This window comes from Euprymna scolopes, chromosome 2, assembly GCF_053919585.1.
Source record: "Euprymna scolopes isolate OS-2025 chromosome 2, ASM5391958v1, whole genome shotgun sequence".
Classification (NCBI taxonomy): domain Eukaryota; kingdom Metazoa; phylum Mollusca; class Cephalopoda; order Sepiida; family Sepiolidae; genus Euprymna; species Euprymna scolopes.
Window position 1 is genome coordinate 126,384,472 of NC_136483.1, and position 6,486 is coordinate 126,390,957.

The following is a 6,486-nucleotide window of genomic DNA, read 5'->3' on the forward strand; positions in this document are numbered from 1 at the left end:
TTTAACTCTATTCACCATTGTATTTAATCTCTCTTTGGTCACGTTTCAAGTTATTTTTCAAGAAAAATTTATTTTAACTCTTGTAAACATTGTTTTTAATCTCTCTTTGGTCACGTTTCATGTTATTTCTTAAAAAAAAATTATTTTAACTCTTGTCAACATTGTTTTTAATCTTTCTTTGGTCACGTTTCATGTTATTTTTAAGAAAAATTTGTTTTAACTCTTGTCAAAATTGTTTTTTATCACTCTTTGGTCACATTTCATGTTATTTTTAAAGAAAAATTTGTTTTAACTCTTGTCCACATATTTTTAATCTCTCTTTGGTCACGTTTCATGTTATTTTTAAAGAAAACATTGTTTTAACTCATGTTAACATTGTTTTTAATCTCTCTTTGGTCACGTTTCATGTTATTTTTAAAGAAATACTTATGTTAACTCTTGTCAACATTGTTTTTAATCTCTCTTTGGTCACGTTTCACGTTATTTTTAAAGAAAAATTTACTTTAACTCTTGTGAACATTGTGTTTAATCTATCATTGGTCACGTTTCATGTTATTTTGAAAGAAAAATTTATTTTAACTCTTGTCAACATTGTTATTATCTCTCTTTGGTCACGTTTCATGTTATTTTTAAAGAAAAATTTATTTCAACTTTTGTCAACATTGTTTTTAATCTCTCTTTGGTTACGTTTTAGGTTATTTTTGAAGAAAAATTTGTTTTAACTCTTGTTAACATTGTTTTTAATCTCTCTTTCGTCACGTTTCATGTTATTTTTAAAGAAAAATTTATTTTAACTCTTGTCAACATTGTTTTTTATCACTCTTTGATCATGTTTCATGTTATTTTTAAAGAAAAATTTATTTTAACTCTTGTCAACATTGTTTTTTATCACTCTTTGGTCACGTTTCATGTTATTTTTAAAGAAAAATTTATTATAACTGTTGTCAACATTGTATTTTATCACTCTTTGGTCAAGTTTGATGTTATTTTTAAAGAAAAATGTATTTTAACTCTTGTCAACATTGTTTGTATCACTCTTTGGTCACGTTTCATCTTATTTTAAAAGAAGAATTTATTTTAACTCTTGTCAACATTGTTTTTTATCACTCTTTGGTCGCGGTTCATGTTATTTTCAAAGAAAAATTTATTTTAACTCTATTCACCATTGTATTTAATCTCTCTTTGGTCACGTTTCAAGTTATTTTTCAAGAAAAATTTATTTTAACTCTTGTAAACATTGTTTTTAATCTCTCTTTGGTCACGTTTCATGTTATTTCTTAAAAAAAAATTATTTTAACTCTTGTCAACATTGTTTTTAATCTTTCTTTGGTCACGTTTCATGTTACTTTTGAAGAAAAATTTGTTTTAACTCTTGTTAACATTGTTTTTAATCTCTCTTTGGTCACGTGTCATGTTATTTTGAAAGAAAAATTTATCTTAACTCTTGTCAACATTGTTTTTAAGCACTCTTTGGTCATATTTCATATAATTTTGAAAGAAAAATTTATTTTAACTCTTGTCAACATTGTTTTTTATAACTCCTTGGTCACGTTTCAGGTTATTTTTACAGAAAAATTTATTTTAACTCTTGTCAACATTGTTTTTAATCTCTCTATGGCCACGTTTCATGTTATTTTGAAAGAAAAATTTATCTTACCTCTTGTCTACATTGTGGTTAATCTATCATTGGTCACGTTTCATGTTATTTTGAAAGAAAAATCTGTTTTAACTCCTGTTAACATTGTTTTTTATCACACTTTGGTCGCGTTTCATGTTATTTTTAAAGAAATATTAATTATAACTCTTGACAACATTGTTTGTTATCACTCTTTGGTCACGTTTTATGTTATTTTTAAAGAAAAATTTATTTTAACTCTTGTCAACATTGTTTTTTATCACTCTTAGGTAACGTTTACGGTTATTTTGAAAGAAAAATTTATTTTAAATCTTCTCAACATTGTTTTTGATCCCTGTTTGGTCACGTTTTATGTTTTTTTTAAAGAAAAATTTATTTTAACTCTTGTCAACATTGTTCTTTATCACTCTTTTGTCATGTTTCATGTTATTTTTAAAGAAAACTTTATTGTTACTCTCATCAACTGTGTTTTTTTATCTCTCTTTGGTCACGTTTCATGTTATTTTTAAAGAAAAATGTATTTTAACACTTGTAAACATTGTTTTTAATCTCTCTTTGGCCACGTTTCATGTTATTTTGAGAGAAAAATTTATTTTAACTCTCGTGAACATTGTCTTTAATCTCTCTTTGGTCACGTTCCGTGTTATTTTTAAAGTAAAATTGTTTTTAACTCATGTCAACATTGTTTTTAATCATTCTTTGGACACGCTTCACGTTATTTTGAAAGAAAAATTTATTTAAACTGTTGTCAACATTGTTTTTTTTTTTCTCTCTTTGGTCACGTTTCATGTTATTTTTAAAGAAGAATTCATTTTAACTCTTGTCAATATTGTTTTTAATCTGTCTTTGGTCCCGTTTCGTGTTATTTTGAAAGAAAAATTTATTTTAACTCTTGTGAACATTGTTTTTTATTTCTCTTTTGTGATATCTCTTGTTATTTTTAAAGAATAATTGTTTTTAACTCTTGTCAACATTGTTTTTAATCTCTCTTTGGTCATGTATCGTGTTATTTTGAAAGAAAATTTTACTTTAACTCTTGTCAACATTATTTTTAATCATTCTTTGATCAGTCTTCACTTTATTTTGAAAGAGAAATTTATTTTAACCCTTGTCAACATTGGTTTTTATCTCTCTTTGGTCACGTTTTATGTTATTTCTAAGAAAAATTTATTTTAACTCCTGTCAACATTGTTTTTTATAACTCTTTGGTAACTTTTCGTTATATTTTGAAAGAACAATTTATTTTAACTCTTGTCATCATTGTTTTTAATCCCTCTTTGGTCACGTTTCATGTTATTTTAAAAGAAAATTTTGTTTTAACTCTTGTCAACATTGTTTTTAATCTCTCTTTGCTCACGTTTCATGTTATTTTTAAAGAAAAATTTGTTTTAACTCTTGTCAATATTGCTTTTCATCTCTATTTGGTCACATATAATGTTATTTTTAAAGAAAAATTTATTTTTTCTCTTGTCAACATTGTTTTTTATCACTCTTTGGTCACGTTTCATGTTATGTGTTAAGAAAAATTTATTTTAACTCTTGTCAACACTGTTTTTTTTTTTTGTCTCTCTGTTGTCACGTTACATGTTATTTTAAAAAAAAAATTTATTTTAAATCTTGTCAACATTGTTTTTTTATCTCTCTTTGGTCACGTTTCATGTTATTTTTAAAGAAAAAACTATTTTAACTTGTCAACATTGTTTTTTATCACTCTTTGGTCACGTTTCATGTTATTTTTAAAGAAAAAACTATTTTAACTTGTCAACATTGTTTTTTATCACTCTTTGGTCACGTTTCATGTTATCTTTAAAGAAAAAATTATTTTAACTGTTGTCAACATTGTTTTTTATCACTCTTTGGTTACGTTTCTTGTTATTTTTAAAGAAAAATTTGTTTTAACTCTTGTCAACATTGTTTTTAATCTCTCTTTGGTAACGTTTCCTCTTATTTTTAAAGAAAAATTGTTTTCAACTCTTGTCAACATTGTTTTTTATCACTCTTTGGTCACGTTTGCTGTTATTTTTAAAGGAAAATTTATTTTAACTCTTGTCAACATTGGTTTTAATCTCTCTTTGGTCACGTTTCCTGTTATTTTTAAAGAAAAACTTGTTTTTAATCTCTCTATGGTCACGTTTCATGTTATTTTGAAAGAAAAATTCATCTTACCTCTTGTCAACATTGTGTTTAATCTGTCATTGGTCACGTTTCATGTTATTTTTAAAGAAAAATCTGTTTTAACTCTTGTCAACATTGTTTTTTATCACGCTTTGGTCGCGTTTCATGTTATTTTTAAAGAAAAATTAATTATAACTCTTGACAACATTGTTTGTTATCACTCTTTGGTCACGTTTTATGTTATTTTTAAAGAAAAATTTATTTTAACTCTTGTCAACATTGTTTTTATCACTCTTTGGTCACGTGTAAGGTTATTTTTAAAGAAAAATTTATTTTAACTTTTGTCAACATTGTTTTTTATCACTCTTAGGTAACGTTTACAGTTATTTTGAAAGAAAAATTTATTTTAAATCTTCTCAACATTGTTTTTGATCTCTCTTTGGTCACGTTTTATGTTTTTTTTAAAGAAAAATTTATTTTAACTCTTGTCAACATTGTTTTTATCACTCTTTCGTCAGGTTTCATGGTATTTTTAAAGAAAACTTTATTGTTACTCTCATCAACTTTGTTTTTTTATCTCTCTTTGGCCACGTTTCATGTTATTTTGAATGAAACCTTTATTTTAACACTTGTAAACATTGTTTTTAATCTCTCTTTTGTCACGTTTCATCTTTTTTTTTAAAGAAAAAGTTATTTAAACTCTTGTCAACATTGTTTTTATCACTCTTTGGTCACGGTTCATGTTATTTTTAAAGAAAAATTTGTTTTAAATCTTGTCAATATTGATTTTAATCTCTATTTTGTCACGTTTCATGTTATTTTTAAAGAAAAATTTATGTTAACTCTTGTCAACATTGTTTTTTATCTCTCTTTGGTCACGTTTCTTGTTATTTTTGAAGAAAAATTTATTTTAACTCTTGTCAATATTGTTTTTAATCTCTCTTTGGTCACGTTTCATGTTATTTTTCAAGAAAAATTTATATTTACTTTTGTCAACATTGTTTTTTATCTCTCTTTGGTCACCTGCTATGTTATTTTTTTGAAGAAAATTTTTTTTAACTCTTGTCAACATTGTTTTTAATCTCTCTTTGGTCACGTTTTATGTTATTTTTAAAGAAACATTTATTTTTACTCGTATCAACATTGTTTTTTTTTTTCTCTTTTTGCTATTTTTCATGTTATTGTTTGAAGAAAAATTTATGTTAAAGAAAAGTTGTTTTAACTCTTGTCAACGTTGTGTTTAACCTCTCTTTGGTCACATTTCCTGTTATTTTTAAAGAAGCATTTATTTTAACTCTTGTAAAAATTGTTTTTAATCTCTCTTTGGTCACGTTTCGTGTTATTTTAAATGAAAAAGTTATTTTAACTCTTGTCAACATTGATTTTAATCTCTATTTGGTCATGTTTCATGTTATTTTTTTAAGAAAATTTTTTTAACTTATGTCAACGTTGTTTTTAATCTCTCTTTGGTCACGTTTCATGTTATTTTTTGAAGAACAATTTATTTTAACTCTTGTCATCATTGGTTTTTTCTCTCTTTGCTCATGTTTCATGTAATTCTTTGAAGAAAAATTTATTTTAACTCTTGTCAACATTGATTTTTAACTCTATTTTGTCACGTTTCATGTTATTTTTTAAGAAATATTTATTTTAACTCTTGTCAACATTGTTTTTTATCTTTCTTTGGTAACGTGTCGTGTTATTTTGAAAGAAACATTTATTTTAATTCTTGTAAACATTCTATTTAATCACTCTTTGGTCACGTTTCTTGTTATTTTTAAAGAAAAATTTATTTTAACTCTTGTCAACATTGTTTTTGTAACGCTCCGTGGTGTTTTGAAATAAACATTTCTTTTACCTCTTGTCAACATTGTTTTTAATCTCTCTTTGGTCACGTTTCCTGTTATTTTGAAAGAAAAAGTGATTGTAACTCTTGTCAATATTGTTTTTAATCTCTCTTCGGTCACGTTTCGTGTTATTTTGAAAGAAAAAGTTATTTTAACTTTTGTCAACATTGGTTTTAATTTTTCTTTTGTCACGTTTCGTGGTGTTTTAAAGAAAATTTATTTTAACTCTTGTCAACATTCTTTTTAATATCTCTTTGGTCACGTTTCGTGTAAATTTGAAAGAAAAATTTATTTTAACTCTTGTCAACATTGTTTTAAATCTCTCTTTGGTAACGTTTCGTGTTGTTTTGAAAGAAAAATTTATTTTAACTCTTGTCAACATTGTTTTTTATCGCTCTTTAGTCACGTTTCATGTTATTTTGAAAGAAAAATTTAATGTAACTCTTGTCAACCTTGCCTTTTTATCTCTCTTTGGTCACGTTTCATGTTATTTTGAAAGAAAAATTTATTTTAACTTTTGTCAACATTGTTTTTTATCTCTCTTTGGTTACGTTTCATTTTATTTAAAAAAAAATTATTTTGACTCTTGTCAACATTGTTTTTTATCTCTCTTTGGTCACGTTTCATGTTATTTTTAAAGAAAAATTTATTATAACTTTTGTAAACATTGTTTTTTTATCTCTCTTTTTGACCATTTCCTCCACTCTTTTTGACCATTTATGTGTGGTTTCATCCGTACTACATCTCCAGGATACAATGGTTTAAGTGGTTTTACTTTGTGGTTGAAAGAATGTTCTTGCCTCCTGCGGTCTTGCTTCACTGATTTTCTCAGATTTTTGGGCAATTCTGGCTTCAGTAAATCCTCCCTGGTTGAGAGAAGTGTTTTTA